Consider the following 16,370-nt stretch of genomic DNA (forward strand, 5'->3'; position numbering starts at 1 on the left):
AAGGACTACTTCATTTTACATCTTTATTAGAGAAATCTGTTTCTCTGGCTTGACGAGGTTAAGCAAAAAGGGATTGCTGAGCACGAAATTTTTCATTTCTATTTTGACAAGGCAACATGGAGGAAATTACCCTTGTATTTGATTTAATATTAAAAATTTCACATTTTAAAAACTTTGGTTCTTAAGACCTCCTATGCCCATATTCCACAAGACTAGCCCTTTTTACGTATATTTTCTATAGGAACCTGACAACCAAGACTGAAAAGGCAAATCTATTATTCAACTAAACAAACTTTTGCTAAGCTTCACTTAGCAAAAGTGCCGAATTTATATTTTAGCGCCCTCTGCTGGAGAAATTGCGTGCATTTCTGATAAATACAGGTGATTCCGGCCAATGTGATCTTTTTGACTTGTGCTTTTCAAATATAGGTTCTGGAGGATGTATTATTTATAGTCTGTACTAAAAGAAGTTTCTCCTTTAAACAAATGCCTCTGACAAACTAACCGGCTGCCAGTGGTATTTGTCTCCTGCAAATCCCATAGGGGGAAAAATAGAAATGTACATGGAGTCATTAATGTGTATATAATTTACACATTCACAAAGTAAAAATACACTTTGTGAAAATCAGAAATTTGTAATATTTAATTTTTGTCACTTAAATTACAGTGTGTCTTGGGGCGGTCCTCTTTGGGTTGATCTTGTTTGGATCTCTTGGACCCAGTCTAACAGGAAGGGAGGTTTAGAGTAGATCCATAGATATCAAAGTTTTTGTTTGAAATCCACAGTAAGAAATATATTTCAGGTTATGATCCTGTCCATAAATAAAATTTTCATAAATAAGACAATACCTTTACTCTGTGAAATGTACTCTAATATTTCTTTTTTCTATTGCAATCCATCTAGAAAAAAATGCTTTTCACAATTCATGAATGCATGGTGACCTGAAGCTAGAAAAATCTGAACTCGAGGACCCTTTCAGCTTCTTTTCTGTCTTTTAATTTTTCATCGCTATTCATCAACAAAATGGCATGAGACGTTCAAGCGTGGGGCAGAGCTTAGGCCTAGGACCTTTGTGGAAGGGGAGAGGCAGCAGGTGGAAAGGAGGGCCTGGAGTGTGGAGTTCTGGAGTTTGGAGGTAAGGCCCACAGTGAGGGTGTGTGGGTGGGGCTTAGGCCCAGTTGGAGGGGGTCTCAGAGGGGGTCTCCGAGGGTAGAGGTGGGGCCCTGGTTGGGGGCTAGGGGTGGGGCTCTGCGCGGCAGGACGGAGGCTCCGAGGGCAGAGGAGTAGGCCTGGGAGCCCAAGAGGCTCCCCGGTGCCCAAGTGGCCAGGGAGAGCACTGGCCACGCTCCTTCCTGTTCCTCTGCCCCCAAAAGTTCTCCCCCTGTCGCTGCTGGACCCCTAACCGGGTTGGGTCCTGCTGCTGTAGGAACTCCTCCCCTCCCCCAGCCGCCTCTCAGGGGTCCCGGTCCCGGAGGTCCGGCCTTTACTTTTGTTCCCCCTTCCCTCCCTCCCACTCCCTCAGGACCTCCGCCGCTGGAGGGGGCCTCGGTGGGTAGAGGATCAGGGCCGGGATCTCAGCAGGTTCCCGGGGGCCCAAGTGGGCAGGGGAAACCTGGCCACGCTCCCTTTTGATCCTCTGCCCTCCCAGTGATTCCCCAATTTCCCCCTTCGGGCGTGGGATCCCTTCCCCTCCCCCAGCCGCCCCTCAGGGGCTCCGGTCCTGTCCCGCCTCCACTTCTCCTCCCCCCTCACTCCCCCCACGTCCCATGTCCTACCCGGTCGCTGCGTGTCCTCCCGTCCCCTTAAGTGTCCGTGGTCCCCCACTGGTGACTGGTAGCTGCCCCACTGTGAGGAGAGGTGAATTCCGCATCCTCCTAGTATGCCATCTTGACTCTGTCCCCGTAAGTTACTTTATTTTTCTCCCAATCTACTACATAACTGCATGATTGATTCTTAGAATTTTATGGAGGCAAGTGGAAGTATTTTTTTCCCCTGTAAGCACTTAACTCTCACTTAAACAGCCAGAAGAACCACAGTGGTTAAGAGCGTGGACTTGGGGCTGACTGACTGGGTCTGCATCTGGTTCTCCCATTACTAGTTATGTAACTTTGGTCTGGTTACTTAACCTCTTGTGCCTCAGCTTCCTCATCTATAAAATGGGAATAATAATAGTTCCTACCTAATAGCATTGAGGTGAAGATTAAATGAGTTAATACAGTAGATAAGCACAACAGGAGTGTTACTAGCTGCTGTTAGCCAGACTTCAACTAAGTGACAATGTAACATTTGAGCCTAACTTTACATTTTCGTGATGATGTAGGAAAGTACTGTATTGATAAGTACTTTCGAAAGAGTGGCTTTAAAGTAGTGGCTTGAGCTACAATATTAAGTCCAATAAAAGTGTTTTTAATAGTCCCCAAAGGCACTTTGCCCTAGTCCTGATTCAGATAGACCTGCAATAACTGATTCAACTGATTAACATACTACAACTATACCAGGGGGAAAAATTCTAACAGAAATTAAAATTTTATACTAGAATACAAAGATCCAGCAAAATACCACATTTCCCTAGAAATGTAAGAATCGGGGCTTTATTGTTCAAACTGAAGGAGGTAGACTTCATTCTTTGTATCATCAAGGAAAGCATGACATGATTTAGGAATTTCTTTTCTCTTAGAGAACTTTTCCCCCCCTCTGTGATATTACCCAGTTTTTTGGCAGGCAGAAGAAATAAGCTAGGTTGGGCTGTTAAAGGAAAGAAACATGATATCTGTTATGGGCTAAATGATTGTGTTTCATATGTTGAAACCCTAACTCCCAGTATCATGGTATTAGGAGATGGGTCCTTTGGAAGGTAATTAGGTCATGAGGGTAGAGCCCTCATCAGTGGGATTAGTGGCCTTGTAAAAGGGACCCCAGAGAGCTCTCTTTCTTTTTCTGCTATGTGAGGACAAAACAAGGGGGTGAACCAGGAAGTGCTTTTTCACCAGACACTGAATCTCTTGCTGCCTTGATCTTGGACTTCCCTGCCTCCAGACTGTGGGAAATAAATGTTTGCTGTTTAAGCCACTCAGTCTCCTGTGTTTTTCTTATAGCAGCCCAAACAAACTAAGACCACATCCATTATAAATGTTCAACCTATTAAACTGTGAAAATAATAGTATAGCTATCTTTTACAGTTCTAAATTGTTTAGCCTTTCTTTAAAAACAAAAACTAGCTAATTAGCCTAAACAGCTACAACATAAACTTTTATACATATGGTCTAAAAGCAAATATTCTATCTGTCATGGGAATAATTAGACCAAGAAAGGAAATGAGTATCAGCCATGTGTGCATCCTGCTCATGACAAGCTGCTGCTGTCTGGGTAGATAAAAATCTATTGCTATAGTTAGCTGTTTAATTTGCCATAGGGAAACTGGCGTGTATTCAGTGCCTAACTGTAATTGAACTAAACCACTTCTAAGACCTATACCATATTTATGTGGGTTTGCATGAGGTAAGGATGAGAACAGAGGACAGTGTATTTGGAACACAGATATTTTTCCAGGGCCTTCGCTGGCTATGCAGTGCTTAAGGCTCCACGCTTCCACTGCAGGGGTTGCGGGTTTGATCCTTGGTTGGGGAACTGAGACCCTGCAAGCTGCCGGGCACGGCCAAAAAAAAGATATTTTTCCAAATAAGGTCCAAAAGGAACTGTTGAATTCTTTCTTTTCCCTGGCTTCTCACAAAGAGCTGGTTAGTCACAAAGCTTGCCCTTCTTAGTGACGTCTCTTGAACCCCTCCTCTCCTATCCATCCCTCTGTCCTCCCCATGCCCTTGCCTATGGACTTCATTTGCCCACGTCTGTATCCCCGAAGCCTCCTCTAGGTGGCCTTGAGACTCGTAAGTGAAGCAAAACTTCTCCTCTACTCTCTTAGGTCTCTGGCTGGGCCTAAGAATTAAATGGACATAAGACAGATGAACAGGAGAAAAAGCATACAAACCTTATATAGTAATTTTTACATGTACATGGGAGCCTTCACAAGAGTAACAGAGACCCAAAGAAGCAGTTAAGGTCCAAGCTTATACACTAGGTTGGACAAACAGTAGTGAACTGTTTGTTTGAGACGAGACTAAGGGGTTTGAACTAGGGCAGTTAATCGGAGAGAAGTGGCTGGGAAGATAGGGGTTATTTAGACCAAGTTTTTTTGCACAGATTTCTCTCGGCCATGACTTCCTGTCTCCAGTGATGAGAAGGCTTTTTTCCTCTGGTACAGGGAGGGCACCTATCACAGGAGAATTTTATTTCCTGCTTTCAGGAAGAAAAAGGAAGGTCAAAGTGACCTTTTTACATGTGCTGTTTCTCAAGTGCCTTTAACTCAAAATAGCAATATGCCAATGTGGCAAATTTTGGGGTGATGCACTCGGAACCCCTATAAGACCTAAGGTTTTTCCAACAGATCTTCAACTCCACTGCTAGACCTAACTTTTTTTTTTTCAAAGTTTCTTCTTTTTTTCAAGCCCAGTCTCTCTTTTTTTTCCATTAATTTATGCATTTGGAAGCAATTACTGAGAGACTAGCATGTAAGTATCTGCACGCAGGGAACACAAATGTCAAGGCCTTTGCCTTGAAAAAAAACAATTTAGTGGGAGAGACAGAAAAAATTGAGAGACTACTGAATGATGAATACATAATCAACGTGAATACGTGATCTAGGTATACCATAATAGAAAGCTTGATAAATCACCCCTGTGCAATAAAGATTTCACAGAAGCAATATGTTCAAGGAGTTTTAAATAATGAGTTTGTCAGGAAGACAATTTTTCAACAAATGTGCATCACACTCAAAATCAGAAAAAAAGAGATAAAGAGTCATTATTTCAAGATCAAGCCCAATCTTTTAAAAATACTTTTCTGATCTCGTCATCCTCTCTTCTTAGACATTCCTCAATCCTTCAGCTTTCACCTTCCCAAATTTGCAGACGGCTACTTGAGCCCTGACTGCTCTCTTGAACGACTTCCAGCTACCCAGTGAGATCACTGCTGAACATCTTTATCCAGGTGTCCAACCACCGTCGTCCAAATCCAGCAAGACGTTACCTTATTCCCCAGGTCAAAAATTTCTGTCCAGGGCCCTGACTTTCTTTCAGTCAATTTAGGCTAATGATTTGGACGTTGTCATTGGTTCTTTCCATGTCCTCCTCAGCACAGACAACTCGTGTGTCTGTGTCCATCGTGCTCTCCCTCCTGCCCTTCCTTTGTCACACCCTAGGTTCCGTTCTTGTGGCTTTTGGCCCAGATGAGTGGAATGTGCAGTCTGATACACTGAGAACATAAAAAGACAATATGAGAAAGCATATATGTTTATTTTAAAAGGTAAAAATGTAAACTTTCCGGCTTCCCTGGTGGCGCAGTGGTTGAGAGTCCACCTGCCGATGCAGGGGACACGGGTTCGTGCCCCGGTCCGGGAAGATCCCACATGCCGCGGAGTGGCTGGGCCCGTGAGCCATGGCCGCTGAGCCTGCGCATCCGGAGCCTGTGCTCCACATCGGGAGAGGCCACAGCAGTGAGAGGCCTGCGTACGGCAAAAAAAAAAAAAAAATGTAAACTTTCGTAATATTCACTGGGATCCTCATTTGGTTCTTATGTTATACGGTCACATATCAAATAGAATAATAGGAAATATCCTGAGAGCATAGTCGGAACCCCACTTTCCGAGTATCTCTATGCATTGCTCTTTCCTTGCTATGACTTGTTTTCGATGGGCTTCATTTTGTAAAAGCAAGACTTTAAAATAATAGGCCATCATTACAATGGCCAGGCAAACCTTTTGTACCGCACATAAGTTTTCTGGTTTTCTCTTGGCAAAGATTGTAAAGACACGTTATGCTTTTTTTTTTTTTTTCTCTTAAATGATGATGTCACAGTTTGGGTCCCTGGGAAGAAAATTCTGAGACACAGCCTGCAGGACACGTAGGAGTGCAAGCCTCTGGTTTCCACAAGAGTAGAAGGAAGGGGAAGAAGGAAGCGGGACTGAGCAGAGGGCGAAGCTGAGCTGCATTGCAGGCAGAAGACCCCTCGGCTGGAATACTCCTTCTGAGTTGTCCTGAGTTGGGCTCAGACAGCCAGATCTTTATATTCCTGTGTGGGTCATTCCCTTGGATGGGGGTCGCCCCAGGCAATCCCTGAAGTGCCACCAGCGCTCCCTACAGCCGAAGCCACTGTCCGACATCCGGGGAGGATGCTTACGGGTGGTGGATCACAGTGTCCACCTAGAGGACGACTATACAAAGTTTGCTGGACTTTTCTGCAGCAAAATGATGGAATGACTGTCACGTAGTACGTAGCAGACAGTTTGGAAAAATAGCCACATTTAATCTGTTTCGTCAACATAAATGTCTTAACAATAAACAAGAAAGTTGTTGCTTTTAAAAGAAACACCTTATAGAGAGAATAGTTTGAAAACATGTCCACTGTTATACAACTAAATTGTCCAAAACTACACAATTCTGTCTCCTATCTGCACACAAACTTGGAACCAGAATTATTTCACTTGTTTAAAAATTTCCCACACAAAGAGTTCCCATTAACCTATTCATGAAAATAACAAAAATGCAACATCTTCCAATGAGTGTCCAAGAAAACTAACATCAAAAAGATGGTATTAACAATTTACTAGATGACGATCAACACCAATCTTTGGATAGTAAGTGGGTGGGATTAAGAAATGTGTGTCACAACTCAGAAAGTCAGCTGGAGGCGCTCTGCTTTCATCTGGGTCTCAGACGTTTGGAAGGATCTTTTGCAATTATGACAAACATTAAAATTAATTATGGGACCGCCCTAGTGGTCTAGTGGTTAAGACTCCGTGCTTCCACTGCAGGGGGCATGGGTTCAATCCCTGGTCAGGGAACCAACATCCTGCATGCCATGAGGCCCGGCCCCGAAAGATAAATAAAGTAAAATTAATTATTGAGATAAACCAATCAGGCTGTGGGGCTGCTGACTCTCAAAGTGTTCATCATTTTCAAAAGATTTTTTTTTTTTTAAATAATGAAGACTGTATGGTAATTACTATGGGTTGAATCGTGTCCCAGGAAAAGTTGAAATCCTCATCTCCAGTACCTCAACACGAAGTTATCCGGAAATAGGGTCGTTGTAGATATAATTAGTTAAATTAATGACTGGTATCCTTATGAGAAGAGAAGGCAGAGATAGGATTTATGCTGCCACATAAATAAAAGCTGGAAGAGAATCCTCCCCTTGAAGCTTCCCAGGAGCCATGGCCCTGCCGACATTTTGACTTTGCATTTCTGACCGCCACGACTGTCAGAGAATGCATTTCAGTCATTTCAAGCTACCCAGTTTGTGATACTTCATTATAGCAGCTGTAGAAAACTAAAGTGTTGTTAAAACCTTTTCCTACCGTTAAAAATAAAATTTTAAAAACTCAAATATTTTATTGCATCTCTATCTCATTTTTGTAAGCGAATAAATATGTATTAAAGGTGTGTGCTCAATTTTATTTTTAAAACTAAGAATGGCAAGCAATAAAAAAAAATGTTTGCGTACGTGCTGGAAATTGTGTTTGAAAAGTTATTTGTAGAAATAATTTGAGGCCTTGGATGTTGAGTTTCTTAATTTGTTTCTGCCAGGCCTCAGGGCTGTAGTAATCCAGGATTCCCCTAATCCAATTTCAGGATTTGTGCTTTTCTGGGTCAGCAAGATCAGACAAAGCTGACCTAGCCTGCAGGTTTATTTTTCATTCCCTCCCTCTCCTGTGATGCAAACTTTTGGTGTGTCAGCCCCATGCGGCTGGTTGTCTCCCAGGGTCCTGAGCCCGAAGCCCCCAGAGCTTGGGAGGCACTTCTCAGCCTGCTCTTCAGACCTTCCAGTCCCCGCTCCCTGCCGCCACACACACCGTAAAAGAGCCCTAAATGCCGGGATCGCATTTCTGGATTTCCATTTCCAACGGCTTCCCTATATTGGAGCAATTATTCCTCATTATCTTCTTAGTTTTTTGACACTTAGATTTTTTTTTTTAATGAAGATTTGCAGTTGTGTTCAGCCAGAGGGTCAGCCCCATTTACCCAGTCTATCATTACCAAAAGCACAATCAAAGAAAGTTTAGGGGCCACTATCCTAGACCGTGCCAATGATCTCTTAACATCTCCAATCTTTCTTCCTCCCCAATCTCTCCTCTCTGCCGCCAGATCAATATTTTTTAAACAACAGTTCCATCAAGTCATTTCTCTGCTTTAAAAAAATAACAAACCTCACTGATGCCCTGTGTGATAGCTCTGTACTATGTCAACTTAGCTAGACTGGAATTTCACAGAATTTCCTTTCCTAAATGGTTCTGGATCAGCGTTGGCCAGCAGAGACACTTTGGATGCTATTTGGGAGGTAGAAATAAAGCAGCTGCCCATTTTTTCTTTTTTTTAATGTTTTTATGTCTGGTGGGAGGTGCCAGGCGCATTGCCTCTGACCTGCAGGTAGATCCCACCTATTGTCATGGGAAGGGCTCAGCCACAGTTCCTCCGTGTAGGGGGTTGAACTTGTGGGTGTTGTCCCCTCCGCTCTCCCCCAATTCACATCCATCTAGACTCTCAGAATGTAACCTTATTTGGAAATAGGGTCTTTGCAAATGTAATTAGTTACATTAAGATGAGGTCCTACTAGGACAGGGCGGGGCCCTAAATCCAATGACTGATGTCCTTATAAGAAGACTGATGTCCTTATAAGAAGACCATGTGAAGACACAGAAATACAGACACATAAGGAAGAATGCCATGTGAAAATAGAGGCAGGGATTGGAGTGAAGCAGCTATAAAGATTGCCAGCCACCACCAGAAGTGAGAAAGGAGTCTCCCCTAGAGCCTTCGGGGGGAGGATGTCCCTGCCAGCACCTTGATTTCAGACGCGTGACCTCCATACCTGTGAGTGAGTACATTTCTGTTGTTCTGAGCCACTCAATTTGTGGTCATGGCAGCCCCAGGAAACGAATCCACTCCACCTCCTGGCAGATCTCCTCCTCCATTTTCTCCAAATCCTGGACTGAGTGCGTGTGTGGCTCCCTAGTGAAGGGCACCCGCTTCTCCTACACATCAAATACAGCATCAAGGCTGGAGGTGGGGAGAGGCAAACGTGGGCTCCAGTTAGTCTTTCTGGGCAACAGTTGTCTTTGTAGGTCCTAGTCTGCTCTTCCAAATTAAGTAAAAATGAATTGAATGAAACCAGTCCTGCTACCCAGTTCCTTCCATTATATTAGAATATATTAGGTTATTAAGATTACTAACTAACATTTATTGAAGACCTCCTAAGTGCAGGGCACGATGCTAAGTAAGCTCTTTACAGCATCTTATTAAATTCTCAAAACACCCCAACCTAAATATTCACCAATAAGAAAGTGCTTAAACAAGTTATAGCCCATTTCTATACATGATACAGAAATTAAAAAAGAATGAGACAGGGACTTCCCTGGTGGCACAGTGGTTAAGAATCCGCCTGCCGATGCAGGGGACATGGGTTCGAGCCCTGGTCTGGGAAGATGCCACATGCCGTGGAGCAACTAAGCCCATGCGCCACAACTACTGAGCCTGCGCTCTAGAGCCCACGAGCCACAACTACTGAAGCCCGTGTGCCACAACTACTGAAGCCTGTGTGCCACAACTACTGAAGCCCGTGTGCCTAGAGCCCGTGCTCCACAACAAGAGAAGCCACCACTCACTGCAACTAGAGAAGGCCCGCGGGCAGCAACAAAGACCCAACGCAGCCAAAAATGAATAAATTTAAAAAAAAAGAATGAGACAGTCTTACGGATATGGACATGGAAGTACCTCCAAGACATATTGAGGGGGAAAGAAAATCAAGTGACAGAAAAATAGGCTCGGTATAACCCTGTTTATGGAAACAATATGAAACAAAATATAATTAAATATTTCCTATGAACTCTTGGTCCTTCAGACTGTACTCCCAAATTTTCCTTTGCCTCTTCTCCTACTGTATTCCTGCCTCAGCCTCACACTTCAGCTCCATTACGTGGTAGCTAAACTCGAGTGGGCATTCAGTGCTATTGGATGAATGAATGAATTCCAATTTTCAAACATTTCCCCTCATCTTTATTGAGATATAATTGACCAATAAAAATTGTATATATTAAAAAAACTCTCAAAACAACCCTATGAAAAAGGGTTATTATTATGCCTCTTTTACAAATGTTCACAAATATTACAACCCTTACAAATGTAACAGCGGCTTAAACTCTTAGACGGATGAAGTAATTCAGCCAAGTCAGAATTCATACTGATGCCGAAAGCTCAGCCCTGTACACCGGTGCCAAATCGAATCTCAGAGACAGAGTTTTGGGTGAAGTAGAAAAGAACAGCTTTGTTGCTTTGCCAGGCAGAGGGGGACACACTGGGCTCCTGCCCTCAAAAACTATGTGTCCCAACCCAAGAGGATGTGATGGAGGGTTTTACAGCAGTGGTTCGAGGCTGGGATCTCCAAGATTGCGGTGTGCAGGGCCTGTACCCCTATAGTCTCAGGTGGTCGTCTCCTCACCTTGATGAGCTTCTCTGGTCCCTTTAATCTCCCCTCAGGTGGTTTCTTGGCCACTCCTCCCTTGATTGGCAACTGTTGGAATCTGCCCTTTGGAACTCAGGGAAGGTCATGGAGGCTGGAGTCTGGCCTATAAGAAACGGGGGGGGGGGGGGACAAAAACGCCTCCGTGAGCGGGAGCCCCACGGGGCCTCACTCGGTTTCAAAACTAACACATTGTAAATCAACTATACTCCAAAAAAATTAATTTAAAAAAAGTAATAACACATATGGAGGCCCAAATATCACCCTTATTAATAATAAAGACTAGGTCAGAGAACATATAATAACGGGAGAGCCAGTCTGGCCTGTTAACTAAACCCTAAGTTGAGACAATGCTGAACTAGGGTGCCCTCCCTATGCAGAAGGCAGCTCAGACCCAAGAGGAATGTGGGAGGAGCTGAGCTCAGCAAACCCAGTTTGTTTTTCCTAACTGTACCAATTAGATAAGTCACTTCTCCCCCTGACCAGGGACAGAAGGGATAAAAGGGTATGGAGAGACCAGACATATTACCAACTGAGTACATAAATATAGTATGTATTTGTGTATATAAAATACTAAATGATAAAACAATCCAAGGACGATCACAAAGTAGGTACCTAATTATTTGCTAAATATATAGTTTACCCTAGTGTTTCTTGAGTCTGAGTTTTTATCAAAACCTGAAGGATGTTAAGTAATTACAGACCCTCTCTAACCCCTCCCTCCCTTCAATATGCTTGGCATGAAACCAGGAATCTGATTTTAAAGCTTCCTGGGCGATTTCAGTATGCAGGTGTGGCTGAGAACCATTGACTTACAGGAGTTAGACAAGGGATCGGGAGTCTGGGAGGTCTTACTGAGGAGGAAATTGGACAGACACTGCAGGACAAGTACGATTGAGGTAGAAAGATAGCAGAGCACTCTGTATGGGGCAGAGAACAGTAAGCAGAGGACTCCAGAAATAACTGTGGCTCAAGGGTAAACTCAAGACCTTGTTCTTGAAAACCCTTATAAAATTTATGCCTGGAGAATGATCTATGCTAACACAGCAAATGACAAGACATCACAGCATGGCTTAGAGGAAAAGATCTTGGACTTTTGAGTTAGGAGACGTTGGTTCCTGGCTGTGTGACTTTGGCCCAGTCATGACATCCTTCACCCAGATATTTAAGGCTTGTTTGAAAATGTTGCAGGAAGGGAGACCCCTTCCAGGGCCCGAGAGTGGGCTCTTGCCTGACACTTGGAAAAGAACTGTCTGAGGAGACACACGTACTGACAAAGCAAAAGACTTTATTGGGAAGGGGTGCCCGGGTGGAGAGCAGCAGGGTAAGGGAGCCCAGGAGAACTGCTCTGCCACGTGGCTCACAGTCTTGGATTTTATGATAACGGGGTTATCATAACGGGGTTGTCTCTGGTCCGTCATTCGGACTCAGGGTCCTTCCTGGTGGCCTGAGCATCTCTCAGCCAAAATGGGTTCCAGCGTGAGGGGTTTCTGGGAGGTTGGCAGGACATATCTTCTCCCCCCCTCCTCCTTTGGCACCTCCCGAATTCTTCCAGGGGAGTTTTACAAGACCTACTATGGGCTGGCATGTCCTCCCGCCTTTCGGCCCCTCCCGAGTTAGTTTCAGCAGCAGCACAGTCATTCTTTATCAGGACCTCCTGTCCTGAGACAACTCAGGCAGGCGGTTAACATCATGCCTGGCCAAGGTGGGCGGTTTTGGTCAATGGTTCCCTAACATAAAGACTGGAGTTCTTAAAGCATTCTGGGAAGGTGGTTACACAGTCTTCCCCATTTCAGGAAATAGCACGGCCATTCACCTAGAAGCTCAGGTTACAAACCTGGGAGTCATGTTTTGATTTTTTTCCCTTACCTGTCCCCATGGCTAATCCATTGGCTCACCCTGATGATTTTTCTTCCAAAACATATCCCAAATCTCTCCACTTCTCACTTACTGCATTGTTCCCTTAAGATCATTAACTACTGAAACCTATTCAAGGGCAAGCATTGCAGCCAGGCTTAGATCACCAAATGGTTTAGACCAAAAATGGCTTCTCTTATGTCAAGAAAGCTATGCCTGGTTTTCTTTCTCTAGGGACTTACACTAGGTGATTCAAGATGTGCAGCTAGGGTTGAGAAACACTACCAAGGCTTAAAGGAACAGCAAAATTTGTCTGCTCCTGGTGGCTTTTGTAAGAACAAAAGAATGCAGAAACATAGGACTGTTATCAGGCAAGAAAAGTAACAATAGCAAAGATAATAAATCAGTTGTAAACTCCCAGTTCTGTTACAATGGTAAAGATTAGCCTAAAGCACTTTCTTGAGCTGTTTTGATGAATTTAAAGCCCCTCCGGTGCTCTACCAGAAGATCAACTGGAGCCCAAGGGAGGATGAGGTTGACCTTTTCTGACCCTTGTGACTTCAGTCAACTAAAGCTTGTACTCTGTTGACCTTCCAAGCCCTTCGCGAATATGCATGTGACCTTAGTTTAAAACTTCCCCAATTTTGCTGTTCAGGAAGACACTGCTTTGGGAAAGACCCCCAGTGTTCTCCTTTCTTGCTGCAAGTAATAAATCCTTCCTTCTCCCGCTCGTTGGCTTAGTTGTGTCTTTTGGCTCAATACCCACCACGAGGTGGATCCAGTTTTCGGGTAACAGCTTCTGCACTACCCGTTCAGCTGCTCCCGTTACCTGGTACACTCTTCCTCTAGATCTTTCCATGGCTGGATCCTTCTTGTCATTATTCAGGTCTCAGACTAAATGTCACTTTCTCAGGTAGGCTTTTCCTGATACTCCCACCCCCAACCTAAACTAACACCTCTATCGGACTTCCCTGGTGGCACAGTGGTTAAGAATCAGCTTGCCAATGCAGAGGACACAGGTTCGAGCACTGGTCCTGGAAGATCCCACATGCCGTGGAGCAACTAAGCCCGTGTGCCACAACTACTGAGCCTGTGCTCTATAGCCTGCGAGCCACAACTACTGAGCCCACGTGCCACAACTACTGAAGCCCGCACGCCTAGAGTCCGTGCTCCGCAACAAGAGAAGCCACTGCAATGAGAAGTCCGCGCACCGCAATGAAGAGTAGCGCCCGCTCGCCACAACTAGAGAAAGCCAGTGCAGCAACGAAGACCCAACACAGCCAAAATAAATAAATAAACAAAATAACACCCCTATCTATAGCACATTGCCCTGCTTGTTTTCATTATAGAAATTAGCAGTTCATGAGGTTTCCCTATTTAAGCTTATTGTCTGTGTCTTCCAACTCTAACATAAACACCTTGAGTGTAAACACATTTGTCTTATTCACTGCTGTATCCTCAGCACTTAGAACAGTGCATGGCATCTATTAGGTATTAAATGTTTGTGAATGAAAGAGAAGATACAAAGGTTTAAGATAAATTCTTCCAGTTCTCTGTTCTTTTCAACTGTTTAACTGGATTTTAATAAAATGTGCTTTATTTATGCAATAGAATTGAACTATCTCTGAAAAAAGTGTCAACGGCTTTTTTGGTAAATGTATCATAATAGCACGAGATTCATTCTCTCTTCATAGGAGCCCTGAATTAAATCTTCTGCAAAGTCATCATCCCTTAATATATTTTGATATACAGTATTTGTTCATAATACTGCTGCTTAGGGAATACAGCTCACAGAATGGAGCAGCTGGGTATGGCCAGGGTCTATCTATTAAATCAAGGCATTGCTGCTCAGATTTTGTTTGCTTGTTTTTGGAGACAAGAGTGTTACCCCAAATTTTATTTGAGCCAAATTTGAGGATTATAACCCTCAAAAGGAAGAGCATCTCCGCACAATTATATAAGTTTTTTGAGACAGAGGGCTGTACATTAAATGACGTATTATTGACAGTTTACACAATCCAGATCTGAGCAGCATCGTGGTGGGTCATGTGACCCCTTACAAGATCAAGAAGGAGTTGTCTTGATGCAAGGAGAATGTTGCTCTTCATGGTTAAGTAGGCATTTCTGCCGATGGGGAAGGTTGGGCATAATGCAGATACACAGCGCACAGTAGTGGGGAGAGAGGAGGCCAGAGAGCAGAGAAAAACTTTTGTTTAAACTTTTCCGGTCTTGCCTTAAAACATTTCTTTTTTTTTTTTGTGCCACATCTAGTGGCACGCGGGATCCTAGTTCCCCGACCAGAGATCGAACCCGTGCCCCCTGCAGCGGGGGCACGCAGTCCTACCACTGGACCGCCAGGGAAGTCCCAATAAAATATGAATTTTATTTCACACTGGGTTGGCCTCTTGGTGGGTGTTGAGCCAGAAGACACAACCAAGCCAAAGAGCGGGAGTAGGAAGCATTTATTACTTGCAGCAAGGAAGGAGAACACTGTGGGTCTTTCCCAAAGCAGTGTCTTCCTGAACAGCAAAACTGGGGAAGTTTTTAGCTAAGGGTACATGCATATTCATGAAGGGGCTTGGGAGGTCAACAGAGTCCAAGTTTTAGTTGGTTGAAGGCACAAGGGTCAGAAGAGGTCAACCTCATCCTCCCTTAAGCTCCAGTTGATCTGATGGTTGGGCACCCGAGGGGCGTTTAAATTTTTCAAAACAGCTCAAGAAAGTGCTTCAGGCTAATCTTTACCATTGTAACAGAACTGGGAGTTTACAACTGATTTATTATCTTTGCCGTTGTTACTTCTCTCGCCTGGTAAGTCTTTTGTTCCCTTAAGATTATGACTGTTCTAGGGCAGGCAACCATTGCGGCCAGGCTTACATCACAAAATGGCTTAGGCCAAAAATGGCTTCTTACCTTCTCTTTCTCTGAGGACGCTTTACCTTACCTGCTTACAAGAGGACAGGGGAAAGGAATCAGTAGAAGAATGGAAAGGTATGGCAGGGAGCAACAGACTCACAGGAAAACATGAAGGCTATAGCTGGCTCCTTCTAAAAGTGGGATACACGGTTATCCTCTTTTCTTTGGGGGGCACCTCTTTAACGAATGAGTGTAATCTGGCGGAATTGAGGAGTTTTAATTTCAGAGTGCTTGAGATTATGACATCGTCCTGTTTCGCAGGGGTTTGTTCAAGCCAGTGCGGCAAAATCTTCACTTGTGGGTCGTCTGTCACTTGGTCTCAAGGAAGCAGCTGAATTAAATTCGTAACTCAGGCGAATTAAGGGCAAATCCATGTCCTTAAGTCCCTCGCGGGCCATTTCCGAAATACATTAGCTATAAAAACATAGAACAACATCTATTACACGGGAAATAGGGAGATTCCGTGCCTCTGGCCCCTTTCTTTGGCAGGGACGTTGGTATTTCCTCAAAAGTCCCCAGTATCCAACCTCCGCCCCCAGCAATAGGGCTAGGTTCACAGGCAACCAGTTTTTCAGTCAGCTGCCTGCCCTTTCTTCCTTCTTCGTGCTTCGTCGGTCACGGCTTTAAACAAAACGACTGTGCGTTTGAAATCACTCTGGCGCTTTGGCACAGCGCAGGAGGGGCAGCCAAGGGCACGGGTTCCGAGAACAGCAGTCGGTAGACAGAGATTCTGGCTTGAGGAAAACCAAAGGAACGGGAGGAGAGGGAGGGAGAAGCAAAGCAGCTGAGTGGGAGGTGCATTCTGGGAGTTGTAGTCCCCTTGGGTGTGCCCTCCTCAAGGTTCCACCGGGCTCTGCACTTCAACTCCCAGCAGCCCCCGCGACGCAGAGGCGGCGAGCGGTGGGGGCGCTGGGTGATGAGCTGCCGCTGGGGGAGAGGGCCTGGGGCGGGTAAGCGCCGCAGACATCGCAGGGAGACGTTATCTGCGGGCAGTGGGGGTTGAGGGACCCTCGGGCGGGCGGCGGCGAGGGCC

Source organism: Pseudorca crassidens, chromosome 10 (genome assembly GCF_039906515.1).
Source record: "Pseudorca crassidens isolate mPseCra1 chromosome 10, mPseCra1.hap1, whole genome shotgun sequence".
Classification (NCBI taxonomy): Eukaryota; Metazoa; Chordata; class Mammalia; order Artiodactyla; family Delphinidae; genus Pseudorca; species Pseudorca crassidens.